Source organism: Carassius auratus, unplaced genomic scaffold, assembly GCF_003368295.1.
Source record: "Carassius auratus strain Wakin unplaced genomic scaffold, ASM336829v1 scaf_tig00004584, whole genome shotgun sequence".
Taxonomy (NCBI): domain Eukaryota; kingdom Metazoa; phylum Chordata; class Actinopteri; order Cypriniformes; family Cyprinidae; genus Carassius; species Carassius auratus.
Window position 1 is genome coordinate 185,186 of NW_020523609.1, and position 20,882 is coordinate 206,067.

Below are 20,882 nucleotides of genomic sequence, written 5' to 3' on the forward strand. Positions count from 1 at the left end.
ACCCTTGCACAGATTGTTCCAGATTCTCTGAATCTTTGGATGATATTATGCACTTTAGATGATGATAACTTCAAACTCTTTGTAGTTTTTCTTTGAGAATCTCCTTTCTGATATTGCTCCACTATTTTTCGCCGCAGCATTGGGGAAATTGGTGATCCTCTGCCCATCTTGACTTCTGAGAGACACTGCCACTCTGAGAGGCTCTTTTTATACCCAATCATGTTGCCAATTGACCTAATAAATTGCAAATTGGTCCTCCAGCTGTTCCTTATATGTACATTTAACTTTTTTCGGCCTCTTACTGCTACCTGTCCCAACTTTTTTGGAATGTGTAGCTCTCATGAAATCCAAAATGAGCCAATATTTGGGATGACATTTCAAAATGTTATCTATATTCTATTGTGAATAAAATATAACTTTATGAGATTGGTTAATTATTCCATTCCTTTTTTACTCACAATTTGTACAGTGTCACAACTTTTTTGGAATCAGGTTTTGTATTAACCTTAGTTAACTGTAGTTAATATATTAACCTAGCTAATTTCATCATTTACACAGTGGTGGGCCAGCAGGGCCTTCTCTGCTTGCCCTATAAAAAATTTAATTATGTAAAAAATATATATTATTATTATTATTATTTAGGTATAATTTTCATTTGTGTAATGTCCACAAAATGGCCTATGATTAGTTTAATTGAGGTTGAACTGATAGTGCTTCCCTTTTGTTCAAAGATGTTGGCGATCTGCCTTTTTCAAGGTGCTCTTTTGCAGACAAAAGAGGAATAAACTACTTAAACTGAATTCGCTAACAACGGTTTTGTGCACCATTTCAAAGAGCATCTATGAGTGGCTAACAGCTAGCACTGAGCACAGGGTTTCCCAAACATTGATTTATTTGTGGTGGGCTGCCACAATATCAAAACTGACCACCACAAATAAATCAATGTTTGGGATTTTTCAAAAGGCTTTGACATAAACATGAGCAGTGCACATTTCAAAATCAAAAAACCGGTGCGAGTGTTTTTATATCACTGTATTTCAGAAGGAAACCGAACGTATTTAGAAAATTTTAGATGTCATTTTCATTTTATCTTGCATGTAATACCTGATGAAGCAGTGTTTGTGAGCTCAGCGCTGCTTTACAGCCGTTACTGTAGAAACCTCTCTCTCGCCCGCTTTTCTGCTGGCAGAAAATGTATTTGCATACACATATACATGTACTGTATATGGGGGCATGGGAGTGCCACTACAAATAAAGTGTAAGGCTGTGGAAAAACACTGAAGTTTTCTGCCATGTTTATTTTTATTTTTTATACAAGTAAATGGACATGGAATGACAGGTGCACAGATGTTATTTACAAGTGACAGGTGAGTGCTTTATTATTTAATGAGTATTGAGTCATGCACATTGTTATGGAGGTGTTTGTGTTTTTTTTTTTTTTTTATTCTGTGGCGTGGTGTGTGGATGTCCAGCATTTGTACAGTTCTGCTGCTGTGGGCACATCATCATTAAAGATTGACGTGAATGTTTATAGTGAATCGTGTATTGGTGGATCAGCTGTGGATCAGCTGTCATTGCCGTTGAGAGCCTGTGTCAAATTATTTGCATATGGCTGCGTTAGCTGTTACGGAGATGTGTAAGATAGATTTGTAAGGGTGTGTAGTTACAGTTGCTTACTGAAGGTCCTAACTGAAATTTACTAATACATTGTTAAGAACAAAAGATGTGCCTGTTGACATTATTTAATGGATCAGAGCTATCATGAACTAACAAAGAACATTTTCAAATCACTCAGGAGTTATGTTTGCGGTGGTGTAACATGTCTTTCCACTTCTTAATAAAGTGACATCTTTGTTTTGGAGCTTTCATTTCTGCACCTATAAAGAGCAAATAATATACAAGTATCTATTATTAAAGGTATAACATCAAGGCGTCAACATGAACTACATTACATTTATGTTGTAGCAATGTACCTGTTATTTGACAGACTATTTACAGCACTGACTGCGATGACAGCACATTAAGTGTCTGTGCCCAGCATGATTAATATTTAGTGTGTATCATGTATTTTTTGAGTTCCCCACAAAAAATGAAAATAATTTAGTCCCCTTTGTCCATACCTGACAAACTTATTGCGTTTGATTACCAGCATCAAGTATCTTCTTTTGAGTTCTGCAGAAAAACAAAAGTCAAAGCTTTGGTAAAACGTAAATGACAAAATTAATTATACATTGAAGTAAATTAATAAACATTTTTTACCAGTCATCACTGTGCAGATAAATAACAGTCAATCCTGCAATAAAATGTTTGAAAAATACACATTCAGTAGATCCAAAGCTTGCTGTTGATCAGGTCTCTTCAGTAAATAATCCCGGAAGTTACTGCAGAAAATAACATGGTGAAATGACAGTGCAGACATTTTACTTAAACTTACTTTACTCCTGTGTTTCTCTACATCCTGAGTGAAGAAGCAATTGAAGTAGCAACAAAAGTGATGAAGTGGGATGCTGTGTTTTGGCAGAGATGAGCATGTAGTCTGCTTACCTTTAGCATCAGTAAAAGCAGGACAGAGATATTGCAGATGATCTCAGACATACTGATGCATATATGACTGCAGTATATCTCATCATAAAAATAACTGAAACTAGATTATTTGAAAACTTTTGCAACTGCATTTTGGTCATTCCTGTTGTTCTGCTCCAAGTTTGTCACTTTTATAGGTTTGGCGCCACCTGGTTGTAGTTATATGCAAGGTGAGTTCAGAGTAAAGCACATTTCTCATACAGTATGTTACTTCTCAATCGTTGGATGCCATTCTTTGAATTTATGTTTGTAAAAGCATCAGCTATAAGTTAATTATTCTTCATATAATACTTGATTATATATATCTGCAAATATTTATGATAAAATTCTTTCAGAGCTTTGATTTGATGTAAGTTTAGCAATAGCCTCTAGCTGTTAGCCTAGCCTTTATTTGATATGGCACCCAATGTGTTGATTTCATTCTACTTTGATAAAACAAGTTTGCTATTCCAGTTAATATTTGTATTTGCTGCTATTTTTGGTTATCTGGTAATCACATTAAGTAAACTGAGTACATTGATGACATTTGAGCCTTTTTTCAGATCAGAGCTGCTTGTACTGTATGCATATTCTTTGGTTGTTGTATAATTATTCTTATTTTTGTTTATTAACTGTTTTTACAGTTTTACTCCCAATTCATAATGTAAACCTCAATGGCATCTTATTAAAACGGCAAAGACTAAGATGAATCCTGACTCTTCTGTAATTTATGGATGGAGTTTGTCTGACTGTTAAATTGCATTCACACATGCGAGAAGAATAGTACAGTAAAAAGATGTTAATCCTACAAGCAATGAGCATGAAATCACCTATAAACTGGACAAGGCTAAAATGAAGGCAGATTTGGAAGTGCTCCAACATGAAAAGGAATAAGCTGCTGCGCTGGCCCAGGCAGAAATGCTGCAAGCAGCTGTTGGAGCGATTGATGATTGTATTTCCAGTGCTAGCTTCTCTGTGTCTTCACATACCAGAGTGGAGTGCACCAAAGATTATGTTGAGACTCAAACTCGAGCGGACTTAGATAAGCCAAAAGAAAAAGACATACAGAATTCAAATTTCGGTAACAATTTGTATCCTGAGGACTCAGACATTAACAGTACTGCTCACCATCTCTCTATAATGAATTATGTACAGGATGTGTTCACTGAACTGCCATCTCAGCCACTTAATCAGTCAGTCAAAAATGAGGTTAAGCAGGAAATATATGACCCATGTACTTCATGTTTCTCTCAGAGGGAACCTGTCATGGTATGCCCACAGTCAACACCAATTTACCAGAATGCAGCCTCGGGTATGTTGGATTTTGCTAAATTTCTAGCATGTCATGAGCTTGTAAACACAAGTCTAGTTAAGTTTGACGACTGACCAGAGAGTTTTAGAGCATTGAAATCAGCCTTTGTTGGAACCACAGAAGGCCTAGTCCTGACTGCTGGGGAAAAAGTTGGACCTGTGTATTAGGTGGATTGGTAAAGAATCATCTGACCATGTGAAAAGATTACAATTAGCCCATGTCAGTGATCCTAAGGCAGCACTAAATGCGGCCTGGGAAAGATTAACAGAATGTTTTAGTGCTCCTGAGTTAATTGAAAATCCACTCCTGCAAAGGCTAGAAAATTTTCCCAAGATTCTTAGCAAGGACTATGTCAAATTAAGAGAGTTAGGCGATCTCTTGATAGAACTACAGGTGGCTCGCCAAGATGGCTATCTCCCTGGCCTAACATATCTGGACACTGCTAGAGGAGTAAATCCCATAGTTGAAAAGCTACCAATCTTTCTTCAAGAGAAATGGCTTTTCATGGCATGAAATATAAAGAAATGTACAATGCCTCTTTTCCTCCATTCTGGTATTTTGTTAGCTCTGTCTGTTACGAGGCAAAAGCCAGAAACATTGCCGGGTTCAGTCCCGGGAAGAGCACTGTGTGAACAGTGGCGGTTTCTCCATTAGGGCGATTGGGCGACGCAACACCAAAGGAAAGGGAGGGATTTTTTTTCCCTTTTACATTCAACCACAGTGTTACGCTAACTTTCACTATTGGAGACTGTTCGTGCTGCCTCTAAATAATCCAATCAGCGTCGCGTCGCGTTTTGTGTAGTAGCACCCCTTTATGGGCAATTTCCCGAGTGCTCTCATAAGGCGTTTCTCAATACCAAGTTTGCAGTCTGGACTTCCGTCCTTCCGAGTTTAGATTTGCCAAGTTCGACTCAGAAGAACGAACTCTTGAGGATGGGAGGATGCAAGTCCAGTCATTCTACAAATGGAACGGCAGTGTACTTGATAGCGTCACTCAGCATGCAATAGACTTGAATTAACTTCTTATTTATTTTCAATATATTAAATATATTAGTATTAAAAAAACTAATATGTACCTACTCTGATTATTTTCACTTTATATTTATAATGAAATGTAATATAATATTAAACAACTGCCTCTTTTTTATTTTAAAAACTATTAAACATATTAATATGTGGTTCAGGTAACATTACTACTGTGATTATATTTACGTAGTTTAAATAAAATAAAATATGTGGAAACAACTGCCTCTTTTCATTAAGAACAATCTAGTAATAAACCCACAATTAAAATAAAAAAAGCAGGAAAAACGGTTGAAAGGTGCAAATCAATAGTAAATCAGTGTAAATCAAAATGGAACACCTTACGTTGAATTTCGTGCACAATAGTATTTTGAAATGTATTACTTAAAGGTGTGAGTTTTCTCCTTCGCCATTGATGTGAACCTGGTTCGAACTGAATTCTGGGTTGTGGCCCGTATCAAGGCCGCACAAGTCACCTCTCCATGCATCCTCTGTAAAAGGGGTGGATCAAGAACACATCCGGGGATTTGAACTGGACTTGGATAGATGTGAACTTTGAATTGGAACAGTACTTGGGCAGCGACTGATGACGTTTTACAAGTCCACAAGTACAGACAAGTACGCATATTGAGAAACGGCTATAGACTTCCATTCAAAGATAATTTTTTTCAAACTGCAGGCACTACAGTGCAATCTCAATGAGTTCCGGGAGGGCTAGCCCTAACGTGCTTTCGTCATCCTGTGCGTAACCTTAACTTGTGCAACGATTGGTAGGAACAGTGATATCTAATAATATTTAAAAACTATTTTGAATTTTATATGAAAAACTGCTTTAATATCTTTATCAAAAAAAAAAAAAAAACAGAGCAATGGGGACGGCTATGCAAATTAGTTGATCAATTGTCAGCTGAATTTGATCGACATCAAAGTGAACGTTACCTCAGCGATGTTTAATTCTATTGTGTCATTAAAAGAAACATAATTTTTTCGTCATAGCAATAAGGATAAATTGGTAATTAAAGAATTAGGACCACCAAAACCAAATTGAAACATCAAAGAAGTATCTACAAATTGCGGAAAGTCGCATAAACAAGGATTTTCGAGGACTTGGTCTGAGCGGCGAAAAAGGCTAGCAGGCTGCGAAGTAGCTGCCGCTTTATTCTGCTCATTTACAGCTGCATTTTGTTCACTTCAAAGAACGTGACGGACATTGCATGGACAACTACAGGTGTCACCGAAATGCGTCATCTATCAGAGAAGGTGAAAAAACACGAAAGAATAAAGATGCATATGGATTGTAGGGAGCAGTGTAATATGAGTGAGTAATGTAATTTACTCACTCATATTACAGTGTAATACAAATGAGCAGTGTAATATAAGTGAGTTGTGTAAACAGTGATTTATGTGACTAATTATTTCTCATTCAACTGAAATCGAAGTAAAATGTTTTTTTTTTTTTTTGTTTTTTTTGGAAAAACAACGTTCTGGCTTCAGTCTTCATTTGCTGCTGAACTGTTAACACACATATAGAAACATAAGGAGAGCAAGAAATTGATTCCTAATGTCAGTTTATATTTAATAGTAGTTCAGTTCCCTTTACATCTTTAACTAGCTGTTAATAAATTGAATGGGTGACCTATTGTCATTAATCAAGCACACATTTGCCCCTCCTGAGAGAATTGGCAGGAGCCGCCACTGTGTGTGAACAAAAGCAAGATTTGGACACTCTCCCCCTTTGGCCACCTTTGTCGCCTGTTTTATTTGATTTTCTGTTAATAAAACCTCTCCGAGGCCTGACGCCACGCCCACTGTGTCTGTCGTTGGCTCCTCCCATTATAATATATTAAATATGTACTAAATGTATACTGTATCTATACTTCATTTTTAAGTTACCAGCCATTCATACCTTCTAATGACCAAAATAAACAAATAAATTACAGAAATAATAAACCGCTTGAGTCTGTCCTCACTGGATGTGACAAAGCAACCATTGCAAATCATTTGATCTTTGTGTCAGTACATCATAAATGAACGAGGCATCAGTTTACTGTTGGGAATTAGTCATGTCACACCACATCCAGAGTATCAAAGATAGAATATAGAAAACCCAAAACGTGTCACATCTTCTGCACAGCTCTTGTCTGTGGTTTACACGCAGCATGGTTTCATGCAAGTGAAGTTTTCCACTGGTTTGGTCACTTGATAAAAAAACACTCTCACATACACTCGCACACAGCAGGTGGTTTAAACTTTGACCAAGTGAATATGAACATACAACACAAAATGCTATAAACATAGTGTGGTTGATGAGAGAATTAAACTATTGAGACTCATGGGAACAAACAAACCTCACCTAAATGTCATTTATTGAGTTATTGGACATGACTTAAAATGACAGACTAGACTACAGTTGAAGAAAACACCACATTAGTGTTTATGTAACACAAAAGCAGCAAAATAATTTGTACTATTATGTACGAATAAGTTCTGAACAAATTAATGAAAACACTACACGTGGTCAATGTAAAACTGCCTTAACTTCCTCTTGCTTGTGAGGTTTTTTGTTTGTTTTTTCATCTCTGATGTCTTGAAAGACAAAAGACTGCATCATGCCAAAGTATTTTAACATCCGGAAGATTCTTCTGAGTGAGTTTATTGTGTTTTATTAATATTTTAATGTGATTCATAATTTTATAAATTAATGTATTGTTTTATGACACACTTATTATAATTAATATAGTTTGTTTTGTATGTATCTGTGTTAATTATTCCACAGAGCTGCTCATATGGTGTTGAATTGCAGAGACTTTAACAGATTTGGGTCAGAATGTGACTATCAACTGTGATCTTAATGTAACGGAGGTTAACTGGTTATTACTGAAACTACCAGATCCTCCAGTTCTGATAGTACACACTTTCTCTCCAACACGTTACTACAACAATAAATTCAGACACAAATATTCAGTGCAAAGTAAACCTAATTTTTCATAAATAATGTCACTATCGATGATTTAGGACTTTATTACTGTTTGACCACAGACAGAGACAGCACCAGACTACACGTCACTGTGTGTGACCATTCACTGATCACGTTGATGTTATACAGTAATTTAATATATACTGCATCATGTTTTTTTTTATCATTATGTGAATTGTAAAAAAACATCCTGATTGTATGGCACTGAATGTATTACATATTTTATAAAACTGTCTGAAAAAAAAAAAACAAGAATCAAATACAAAGGCTGATTATTACACTCGTATCTGCTTTCATAAATGATCTTCTGATTATTGTGATCATAGGTGAGTTATTTGATAAAATTATACATGTATTGCTCCAACTGAGAATATAATGGAGTTAAATGTGTTGTTTTTTCTCAGTATGACACATCAGCAATATATTTTCTTATGTTACATTTTCTAAGTTTGTTGCTTTGCATCTAAACATACAAAGTGGAAAATACTATGTAATAATGTTATGATTTTTTTCCAGTACTCTTTTGAGTTGAGATATTGCTTATAGTAATATTATTATTTTTATAAACGTATTATAAGTGTGTTGACATTTGACAAGTTCAAAGTAGCACTAAGAGTTGTAAATTAAAGGGCAAATGTGATGTCTTGGACTGAAGCAGCCTTCTACCGTAAACAACAGCTTTCATGAAACTTCATGTGACAAATTATACTTGATCATATATCATTCTTCAGCTACTGTAGCATTTCTAAACATACATTTCATTGCTCGCACCATTTTTCTCAATTCATGCTAAAATTTCATAAAACTTTAAAATGTTCTGCTTATTTATGTTTTGTTTCATAAATATGACATACAGCTAGAAATTAAATAAAGCTTAATAAATGTACTAAAGATATGTTTTGACATGGATATTAATTGTTTTTAATCTGTTTAGTTTGTGGTTAACACACAGCATGGTTTCAAACAGGTTTTCCACTCTTTGTTCACATTGAACATTTGGGTTTCAATTCGGTTCTAAAAATGTTCTCAAAACGGTCAACACAAAAATGGTGTAATGTGACCTTATAGTCGTGAACAAATTTATGCAAAATAAAATACAACCCAGGCTAATGTAAATATAGGCTCACTTGCTTGAGAATACACGTTTAGTTTTTAATGATCTACAGCTGAAGAAAACATGTTAGTGTTTGTGTAACATTGGAAAGACAACAAACCGGATTTTACTCACCGTCTTTGGTCATACTGCTTACAGTCAAATAAAAGATAAATAGTTAAAATAGGATTAGGTTTCAAACACATAAAGAAGCACTGCATGTGTGGTAGGAGTAAATTTAACTTCCTCCTGATTGTGGTTAAAATCACCCGGTTATCTTGAAAGCTGTGAGGTAAAGTTTCTTTTCTAAAGTCGTGTGAAAGAAACAGGCCTGAATTATGAAGTATTTTAACATCCTGAAGATCATGCAGCTTCAGCTCTGTGAGTTTATTATTCTCATTTCAGTCTGCTTTGTAAATTAATCAATAGATGTTTTGTTTCATGACAATTTTATTCCTCAATGTTTTGTATGTGTGGTGTTTATTCCACAGATCTGTTCATATGGTGTCGAGCTGCAGAGACTTTAACAGATCATTTAACAGATTTGGGTCAAAATGTGACTATAAACTGTGATCTTGATGAAACAGAGGTTATCTGGTCATTAATAAAAGTAGATTCTCCAGTTCTGATATTACGCACTTTCTCAAATACAGCTCCTTTTTACTTAAATAACACATTTCAACAGAAATATTCAGTACAAAAGAAACACAATCTGTTCATAAATAACATTACTATTGATGATTTGGGAGTTTATTACTGTATGAAAATAGATCCTCCTCAAAAATACAGCAGTAGCACGAGACTGAAGATCATTGGTGAGTGCCCCAATACATGCTTTTAAGACACTAACAAAAACAAATAGCACAGCTCTGAATGTATTATATATCAGAACCAACAGCAGAGATCCAGAGTCATACAGCGGTGAAGGACATTGAGCAGAAGCAGACTCACTGGCAGATTATTATCCTCATCATCTCTGCTCTGTTCAATGCTCTTCTGATCATTCTGATCACAGGTCAGTTATGTGATTGAACGGCATGTGTGTTTCAACTGGAAAAGTATTAAGAGTATTAATGTTACATCTAAATTAATATTTGTCACTTTTAAGGATTATTAAGGTTTATTGTTCATGAATGCAAGAGAACTAAAGAGCTTCAAGCTGATCTTGACCGACCTCAAGACTCAACTCATGTGCAGGTAAAACAATATCAGGACTAATATAACAGGATAAATAAATGAATAACTAAATAAATAAAGTGTACTTATTGAGGAAGATGAGGCATACACATTTTAAGTGTAGGAAATGTGGATTTTGCATATATCTGACTGTTTAAAGACAATCGCACCACAGTTTCATGCACATTAAACAGTATTGCTGGTTTTACCTTTACTTTTTCAGTATGTTGCAGTGGACTTCCCACACCATGTAAAAGGTTACAGTCCAGCTCCACACTTCTACAGCTGCCGGAAGCAAGAATCATTATCTGTGGGTTCCATGTAGCTCAGTTTTTGCAATGCTTCAAATATGTTCATTTGAGCTAACTTCTCTTTCCATTCTGTGATCAGATACAGTATGTATATTTGTATACTGAATGTCATTAAATGTAATTTACTGTTGCTTCCGGCTGTGCTACTTTAAGGTCTCTCGACTCTGTCTCTTTCTGCTCACATAATAAAATCATACAAATTATGTCAATACATTTATTTATTTGGCAGTGGTGGAAAGAGTAGGGTACAATGGGGCTAATGGAGAAATATTCAGTACATATTCAGTTTGGCGCCCTTTGATATTATTTTCCTCAGATGGCACAAAAACTTGGCGTAGCACTTTCCAAAACATTCACTTTTCAAGATGCTTGTGCAAATGTGAAATTTTTTTATCCTTGACATGATGGCAGGATTTTTTTTACAGATTTAAAATGAGTTGATCCTCACCTTGGTTTACAGTCATGTGCTGAGCTACTGTATATACGCATCTCATAACAACTTTAATTTGTCCATCAGCATAAATGTTTGCTTTTAATTTTAAGAGGCATATATATATATATATATATATATATATATATATATATATATATATATATATATGTGTGTGTGTGTGTGTGTGTGTGTGTGTGTGTGTGTGTATATATATATATATATATATATATATATATATATATATAGATCAGGGAATATTAAATGCTAAAATAAACTGATTTTAAAAGATATAACAAAACAATGCCCAGCGAATTACCAAATAACATAGACCCATGTGTCACGATAAGGGGATTTGTCTTGGTTCTCTCTAGACTCCATTCCCCATAAACCACTGCCTAGGAACTCATTAATGCACCACACCGGTTTCCTATCAGTGACACTATAAAGGTTGTACTCATCCACACACACGGCTGATTATTGTTTAGCCTGTACCCTTTTCTTAGTCTCCATGTTTCCATGCTTTACCTTTTTGTTTTATAACCTTGGACTGTTTATCGCAGGGGTTTTGAGAGTGTGGGGCGCGCCTCCCCAAGGGGGCGCCAGAGCATGTCAGAGGAGGCCCGGGGAAAATGTATGAATTAAAAATATAATTTGAGTTTAATTATTTAAATATTTTTATTATATTTAAAGTTTTTTTAAACAATACTAAAAAATAAAAAGTCACAAATATGAGAAACATTTTTCACCCAGAAGTCCGTAGCTGTGAATTTGCTGCTGTTTGCCAAGCCCACCAATACAGGTATATGCCTATTAATATAAAGGAGTTGTTTCTGAGACCCCCCAATTCAAGGTCTTCAGCTTCAGGGCTTAAACCCAAAAGGCATGATATATGATATGATGATATGATGACCAGTGTTTGAGTTTAGCATTTACGTGGACAGGACCAGCTGATGAACCATGACCTTTATGTGTGGTTTGTCAAGATATTTTGGTTAATGACCCGCAAAACCTGCAAAACTTCGGCGACACCTTGAAACTAAGCATGTTTAGGTGGCAGGAAAACATCCAGTATTTTCCAGAGAAAAATTCAAACCATTCAAGGTCAGAAAAAAATAGTGGAAGATTTTGTCAAGTTAAATGCAAAAGCCACTGAAGCTTCATATCTCATTGCATTGCGTATTGCCAAGGCAGGCAAAACACATATGACCGATGAGACATTGATTCGGCCGGGAGCAAAAGACCTGTGTTCCGTGATGCTAGGAAAGGCAGGGGCTTCTAAGCTCGATTCTGTATCACTCTCTGACAACACAATACGTCGGCGCATCTCAGATATGGCACAGGATGTGAAGGAGTAAGTGTTAGACAGTGTCAGAAACAGCCCATTTTTTGCACTCCAGATCATCGAATCCACTGATGTGGCCAGCTGTGCTCAGCTGTTAACATATGTGTGGTACGTGAAAAACATGGACATTCAAGAAGAGTTTCTATTTCGTAGTCCTTTGCCAACCCACACAACAGGTGAACACATTTTCAACAAATTGAACAAATTTGTGAGAAATAATGATATAAAGACTGAGAACGCTGCTGTGGCATATGCAGTGATGGGACAAAATCAATGAGAGGCCGTTACAGCCATATGGACCCACTGTACAATCCATAGACTAGCCTTAGATGCCAAGATGCCAAATGATCCTTGGAGTGACCTCGACGAAAGCTGTGAAAATTGTCAACGAACCTCTAAATGCTGAACCTCTAAATGCTATTTTTTTCTACTTTTTATGCAATGAATTGGGTGCACATTACAAACCACTGCTTCTGCACACGAAGCCGACTGGCTGTCTCGGCAGAGTTCTATCACAACTTTTTGATTTGCGTGAGGAAGTTCTACTTTTTTTATCAAATGTTCAATCACAACTGATGAAGCACATGAGTGATTTGATCTGGATTGCAAGGTTAGCTTATTTGTTGGACATATCTAAACACTTCAGCATGCTTAATACATCATTGCAGGGCATTTGAGCAAGTGTCTCATTCCAAAGAAAGCTGGATCTATGGGCCACTCATGTGGAGAATGGGTGCTTGGACATTTTTTCTACACTGGCTGACTTCATGCAAGAGGCAGGGCTGACAGTGGTTCCTATTCAGCCTTTGGTCACTGAACACCTAAGGGGTCTGTGTCAGCAATTCACACACTTTCTCCAAAGAGACAATCCAGGATGAATGGATACGCAATCCATTCAAGTTCAAGCCAGCAGAAAGTGACGCACTGTCTATACAAGATGAAGAAGCTTTGACTGATCTGACTAGTATTGAGTGTTGTGTTTTATTTAGTGCCATGTGCACTAACCATGTGCATATTTTCTGACCCCACCCATCTTGTTATATCACTATTGTTTTAGTTGCCACACCTGTGTCTCCCTCGTTAGGTTCCCTATTTATTCTCCTGGTGTCTGTAATCCTGTGCTGATCTGTTGTTTTCCATTGTGGTGTTATGTCTGTTTGTAGTACAGATTCTAGTCTGCTTTGTCCCCCTCAGGGTGGTTTTTGTTAGTTTTGTTTCATTTTTGTATTAAAAGGACCATTCTGCCTGCATTTGAGTCTCCCACTGTGACAGAACAGATCAGCCAACTCTTCTATACAGGCCAGGGGCTACGGCTTGAGGAAAGCACCCTCATTCACCTGTTTCTAGCAGGCCTGGATGAGCCTGTCAACAGGGAGGAGCTGGAGGAGATTGATATGTGGTCCTACTGGGAGATGTGGTCCACATCATCTATTTGAAGGAGGTGGAACTGCTAGGTGGTGCCCCCCTCCCAGTCTGGGCTGCAGTTCCAGAACCTCCTCAGGTTGTGCCCGGCAACTTCTGGGCACCTCGGTCTTAGACGCAGCGTAAATGATCCTCCGCTGATGTCGGGGCTGCTCACAATCCAGGTATGAGAGCAGGATCCGCTCACAGGTCCCCCGAGGTGGTGCTGTCCACTCGCGATTCCCCTGAGGCAGCAGCGGCATCTTCTGACAGTTCCCCTGAGGTGGCGGGTTCTGCTCTCAGTTCTCCCGCTCACAGTGCTAAACTGTTGTTTTCCATCATGCGATAAACCAGACTTTGAAATCCCTGGTTTATCGCATAAGTCTTTTGTTTCACTCTTGATTGTACCTGTTTGCTGGTGTTTGACCCTGCTTGTTTTGACAACTCTTGTGAATAAAAGCTGCATTAGGATCCCCAACTCTGTTCTCCTGCCTCCCACATTACAGAATAATTAGCCATGTGCATGTGTATGAGTGCAACCTTTATAGTGTCACTGATAGGAAACAGGTGTGGTGCAATAATGAGTTCCTACGCAGGGCTTTATGTGTAATGGAGTACAGAGAGAACCAAGACAAATCCCCTTACCGTGACATGTTGTGCATTAGAAGGTGTTTTCATAGCTTGTGCATAAAAGGTTTGAATTATCAATTTTGAATTAAACAATTTGCTAAATATCAAAGGTTTCTATATGGGTCATTATTAACTATTTGGCTAAGATTGACGTAGACATACAAAAACAAAAAACTGTGTTTGTAAAGTAAAAAATAATGAGATGACAGAATGATTTGTGGAAATCAACAACAAGATATTTAATGAATACCTGAAATAATAAATAATTCAGCAAAGAATCACTCACCCTTGATTGGAATAATATAGGAAATGAATATGGGCCATTTTGGATCCAAAGATGATTTTTATTAAAAAAGTAAGAAAGGAAAAATGAAAATAAGGATTTGTGATGGTTGAAAACAAGTTAATTGAGGAATTTCTAGATTACTGAATGATGAAACTAGTTTCTTGTAAAGATATATAAAAACAAATAAACTCAGGCGGGTCACTTTGGACCCATGTTTGGCATCAAAAAAAAAAAAGAAATTTGTTCACCCAAAAATGAAAATTTTGTCATAATTTACTCACCCTCATGTTGTTCCAAACCTGTATAAGTTGCCTTATGCTGAACATAAAAGATGATATTTTGAAGATTGCTGGTAATCAAACAGATAGTGGTTGCCAATTACTTTTATTTTTAAAAGTATTTTTTCCAACTGTGGAAGTCAATGGAAACCACCAACTGTTTGATTACCAGCCATATTGATTATATATCTTCTTTCATGACAGAATTTTCATTTTTGAGTGAACTATCCCTTTTAGTTGGAAATGTCATTTTAAGGTCTAAGCTCAAAAAGAGGAACTGACAGTTAACAGGTCAAGATAATTAAAGTAACAGTTTTTTTTTTCTAAATGAAATAATATGTAAAAATATGGTATAAAGCTTTGCAATGGGTTGCTTCAGATATAAACTGCTGTTCTGACACCACAAGCTCCATGCTTTATAACCATATGTTGCCATTTTTCTGCTTAATGTGCATGTAAAATACAGCAGTCCGATAATTATAATTGTGACACCACAGTCTGTTTACAATGTCTACCATTGTAACATCTACTAATGTCTTTACAGTGTGTGTGTGCATAGAGATATAATATAATATTTTACTTGTAATACTTGTACTCTGCTCATCTCTGCATACGTTGGAATGATTTTAAAAACTTTACTGTAGGATGTACACTTGAAAAAAAAAAACAATGTTGTGGATTCTATGGCAACAATACAAAAACACAATTTTACTGTAATAATGTTACTATAATCACAATAGCAGTTCTGTATAAACACAGAACTTATTTGTATTAATAATTGCATATTACCTGTATATTATTGCTATAAATTCACAGCAATTAATTGGCAGGAATTTCCTATAACATGTAAAAAAATTAACAGTGTAAACTTAAGCCTTGTCTGTGAAATGGGGGAAAGGGTATTTTCAATTATAACTGTCGTTACTATTTTGAAAAAGTAACTCAAGATATTTTCTTGTATAAAAAAGTAATACTTTTCTAGTTACTTGAAAAAAAAAAACTCACATTACTCATTGTTTTATTGTTTTTACTATATGTGGGTTGGGGGGGGGTCTTTTTTTTCCCATAATGCACGATGGCGACCACCAGAGGACAGCACTGACCCACAATGACAATTCAAGGCGACACTGATCACTGTTCTTATAGGCCTACTTTAAATACTGCTTGGTTTGATAATTTTATGCGATAATTTAAGTTAAGTGTGTCCCCATGTGTGTCTAACCAAGCTATGTTCTTATCCTCTGTCACGTCTAAAGTCCATTGACTGATATGGAGTGTAAACAGTCCTTCACCGTTGTTAGGGAGGGACTATAGGCCTACTTTAAAAAAAAAAAGGGAAACTTGAGGGAATATGATCTTCCCTACAGGTGGTTTAAGCACATGATCTGACATGTAGGAACAGATTCCACTATCAGCTCGGTATGTAAAACTCTTTAGTTGTTTTTGAAAAGAATCATTGCATTTAAAGTTAACTATACTTGGAATTGATTAATAATTGAAATCCTATTAAGACAATATTTTGCACGTCCACTTTTCTCTTTGTTGAGTGTTGCAGTGTAATCATGTTGCCTTTATCTTTGCTCTTGTATATTAGACACTGGTCAGAAGTATGTCTATAAGTTATAGTCCGTATTGTGGACACTTCTATAGAGAGGAATTGGTTTGTAATGTTTAGGCTGTATTTTATTTTGGGCATTTTATTATTTATTTTGTTTAGTTCTTTGGTGTAATTTATGTTACAAAGTGCATATGGCAGTTTACTCTCTCATATATGAGTCTATTGTTTTGCTTTTGAGTACAGTGTTTATTTCGTTACTTTGTGTATTTTATTGTGAAAATTCAGCGATTGATTGTGGTCGGTTTGTGTTCTTTCCTGGAGCACTTCTAGGGATTATGTGCGACATTGTCAGTTTTGTAAACTATAGTGTCTATTTAATGATACACGTGCTGCTAATGCTTTATTCTTTCCTTTTCTTGTTCATTTATTGTATGCTCTGCTATAAGTTTGATTTTCCCATCCTGTATTATGCACATCATTTTTGTTTGTTTTGTAACTAGCAACTATAAATAATGAAATTATGTAACTGATGGTTGAATTTGGAAACTCATTCCATCACAGAGAAACACACAATAAGCTAAAGTAGATACTGTAATAAGAAGACAAACTGCTTCTCTGGTCAATATACTTAAATACAGAGCAGAATGAAAACAGAAAGCAAAGCCACTAAAGTTATGATCTCCTCTGTTTTTATTGTGTTCCTTTTACGTTTTTCTTTTTTTATCTAGAGGACAAAAAGACAAATTGCACTAGGTTGAGTAAAAAGTAAGTAAATATACAATAGTTAATAATAGACAACATTAATGAAACATTAATTTATTTCTTCACTAACCTTTGATGAGTAGCTCCATGCTGTAAACGAGTAATTAATTCGTGATGTGGCATATGTAGGTTCCTGTATCATTGTACTGAAGGTTGTTGAGTTTGAGGGAGAAGTTTCCATTCTTAAACGGTTCTTATAAACTGAATCCTTCCACAGAAACTTTACCCTTGCTAAAGTCATAAACTGCCAGACTATCATAGTGTTAAAAACCACGCTGTGTTTTGTAAATAACAATGTTTTATACTTTACATAATTGTGTAAACAGTAAAATAATGCTAGTTATTTTTAGAAACATAACGGGTTCTATTTTAATGATCTAAGCCCATGGCGCAGGTGCACTTAGGGTGTGTCCAAATCCACTTTTGCTAGTGTAACAGCGGGAAAAAAACGGTGGATGCATGGTCTGAAAGAGTTATTTCTATAATATTAATGAGTAATGGGTGTGTATTGGGCAAAACAAGCAGGGTGTAGGCATATTAGCTTTTGGGCCAAATGCGGACTGAAGGCGATCCATTCCTTATCAACTGCTTTATTAGTTCTCGGAGTTGATCACAATTTGTGGGCTTCTGTTTGTCCACTGGCCTTTTGAAAACTGACCACAGGTTCTCTATGGGATTGAGATAAGGGGAGTCGCCTGACCACAGATCCAAAATTTAAATGTAATTATCTTTGAGCCACTTCTTTATCACTCTTGCTTTGTGAAATGGTGCTCCATGCTGAAAAATGCACGGATCATCACCAAATTGTTTCTGGATCGTAGGAAGAATTCAATCTTGCAGGACGTTTTGACACCATTCTTTATTCATGGCAGTGTTTTGGGGCAGAATTATGAGAGAGCCCACTCCCTTTGTTGAAAAGTATCCCCACACATGGATGGTCTCAGGATGCTTCACTGTTGGCCCAGCACAGGACTTCATCAGGCTTCATCAGAGAAAATAACTTTGCAACAGTCTTCTGCTGCCCAATCCTTGAACTTCGTGCAGGATTCTAGTCTGTTCTTGATGTGTTGCTTGGAGAGAAGTGGCTTCTGTGTTGCCCTTCTTGACATCAGGCCATTGTCCAAAAGTCTTGGCCTTACTTTGCATGCAGATGCTCTTAAGGCCCGTTCACACCAAGCACGATAACTATAAAGATTAAAATATAGTTCTAAAAATCGTTCTCAATATTAAAGAATAGCGGAGTCCACACCACAACTATAACGATAAAGGCACACAGAAAATATGTTGTTGGAATCACCTTCAGGAATATTTTTTTCTGCACTATCGTTCGCTGATGTGGACGCTAATATCGTTATCTTTATAGTTATCTGTATATTCTTGGTGTGAACGGGACTTTACACCGACCTGCTGCCGTTCCTGAGCAAGCTCTGCACTGCTGGAGACACGATTCTGTAGTTGACTCCTCAGGAGGAGATGATCCTAATGCTTGCTGGACACTCTGGGATGTCCTTAAGACTTCTTCACTGCGGTCGAACCTTTGTCCTTGAAGTTCTTGATGATCCTGTAAATGGTTGCTTCAGATGCAATATTCTTTGTAGCAATTTCTTCGCGTGTGGGGCCATTTTAATGCAAAGCAATGATCGCTGCACATGTGTTTCTAATGGTTAACTTCAGTTAACCATTGCTAACAAGAACACCATGATTGGAAGTACTTATTTTCCCCCTATTTATAGCAATCAGTCTGCTCTTAACATCAAATTAGTATTATAGTGATTTTGTCTGATTGGTATACATTCACACTTTCACGTGTGTTGCTGATATGATTTGTAAATAAATGTTAGCTGGTCATTTTGTGTCAGCATCAAAAAACTGTAAAAAAAAAATTTTTTTTTTGAGAAAGGTTATTTTTTGGCAAATTATTCCTATATTTCTGTTGTCTCAAAATAGCAACTCACCAACAATGTACTACATCGGATTGAAATGAGCAAAAAACATTTGCGTTGCACCTGGCGCCACATTGCACCAGTTATTGTCACGATCGGTTTACTGGAAACACAGAGAGAGAGAACCAATTGCGGGTATGATGTTTATTAAAGGGTAATCCAAAGGGGTAAACAGTCCAGGCAGGGTCAAAACCAGAATATCCAAAAACAACATAAACTAGACACGAACACAAGGCAAGGCAAGAATTGACAGACATGAATAACACTCAGACATTAAACAAGGACTCCGTAACACAGCCTCAGACAGACCAGGTATAAATACACAGAAGGATAATGAGGGAACAGGAGACAGGTGGGGAACAATCAATTACACAACAAGGAGGAAGGTGACCAAATAAGGGAACAGGAAGTGATATGGTGACAGACACCGTGAGAAAGGAAGACATCTAGTGGAACCTCAGGGAACACAACCCAGACACTGTGACAATACCCCCCCTCTATGGAGCGGCTCCCAGACGCTCCACGACAAGACACAACACCGAGACCAGGAGGGAGGCGGACAGGTGGAGGCTCATGGGGAGGGACGGAGGGCCGGAAAAGAAAAACCTGGGGAACAGACACCAGAAGTGTAAACACAAAAAGTGAGACCAGGGGTGTATTCCAGAAAGCAGGTTATGTGACATACCCGGGTATGTTTAAGAGTAAGTAAGCGGATAACCTCCAATTTCAGTTCCAAAAACGGAGGTAACTTTCAGGGTATGTTAGTAGTCATAGCAACTCACTCTCTGAACTTAACCTGCTCCGGAGCAGGTTATGTTCCAGGGTTAGTTCACTTCAGCGAGCCATCAGTGGGCGTGACAGAACATTATATAATATTACAAAACATTATATAATATTACAATATGTAATATAGCCTATTTTATATATATATATATATATATATATATATATATATATATATATATATATATATATATATATATATATATATATGATATGTTAATGAGGAAGCGCTAATATAAGTAATAAATAAGGTAATATATTATTCTAATATGATTATTTCTTTTATTGGGATATATAAGAGTTATCTATAAATTATGTATTAAGACATATGCATAAATTATAAAACACAATGACAAAGTCATGTTTAACTTATATATATTTATATATTTTATTTATTGTAATATCTCACACATGGAGTGGTATTTTCTATAATGTCTAAATTCTAAATCAAAATACATATCTGATATGACTTAATGTATAATTAGTATAAAACAAACAATATAATTTACATTCTCAAGGATTAAAGATTAAATGGAAATAAAAATAAAAATGATTGCACATCCATCAATTAGTTGGCGATATGCACTAAGAATGTAAACAACTAATTAACAAAAGAAGAAGAAAGAAACAGCTTGGCACGCTTTTTCTTAGTGTCCGTTTCTATAGTGACTCGTCGATTCGTCACTCTGTTGAGAATGTCTTGAGTCTTAACCAGTAACATACTCTGAGTTGAATGAACTTACTCCCGGTAGCGTTTTTGGAACCACATACCTCGAGTAAGCAGGGTTTGGGGTTAATCAACCGAGAGTCTAGGGTTTAGTTCATGGTAAGTTAACCCTGCTTTCTGGAATACACCCCAGGAGGGAGGAGGACCAGAGGAGGTTCAGGGGGAGGGACGGAGGGCCAGACTAACTGAGGGGAACAGACAGAAACATAACAGAAACCAAGAACACATAACAGAAGTCCATGAAGGACATCATGTGGCGCCCACCAGGGCGGAGGAGAAGACCAC

At 36.5% G+C, this 20,882-nt stretch overlaps 1 long non-coding RNA gene across 1 annotated transcript; it reads left to right on the plus strand.

The window, feature by feature from the left end:
* Positions 1 to 9,283: 9,283 nt before the first annotated feature.
* Positions 9,284 to 10,007, plus strand: LOC113070579 (uncharacterized). The gene is made up of 3 exons (XR_003279943.1): positions 9,284 to 9,348; positions 9,459 to 9,782; positions 9,857 to 10,007. It is a non-coding gene; the product is annotated as an uncharacterized LOC113070579 (long non-coding RNA).
* Positions 10,008 to 20,882: the final 10,875 nt, after the last annotated feature.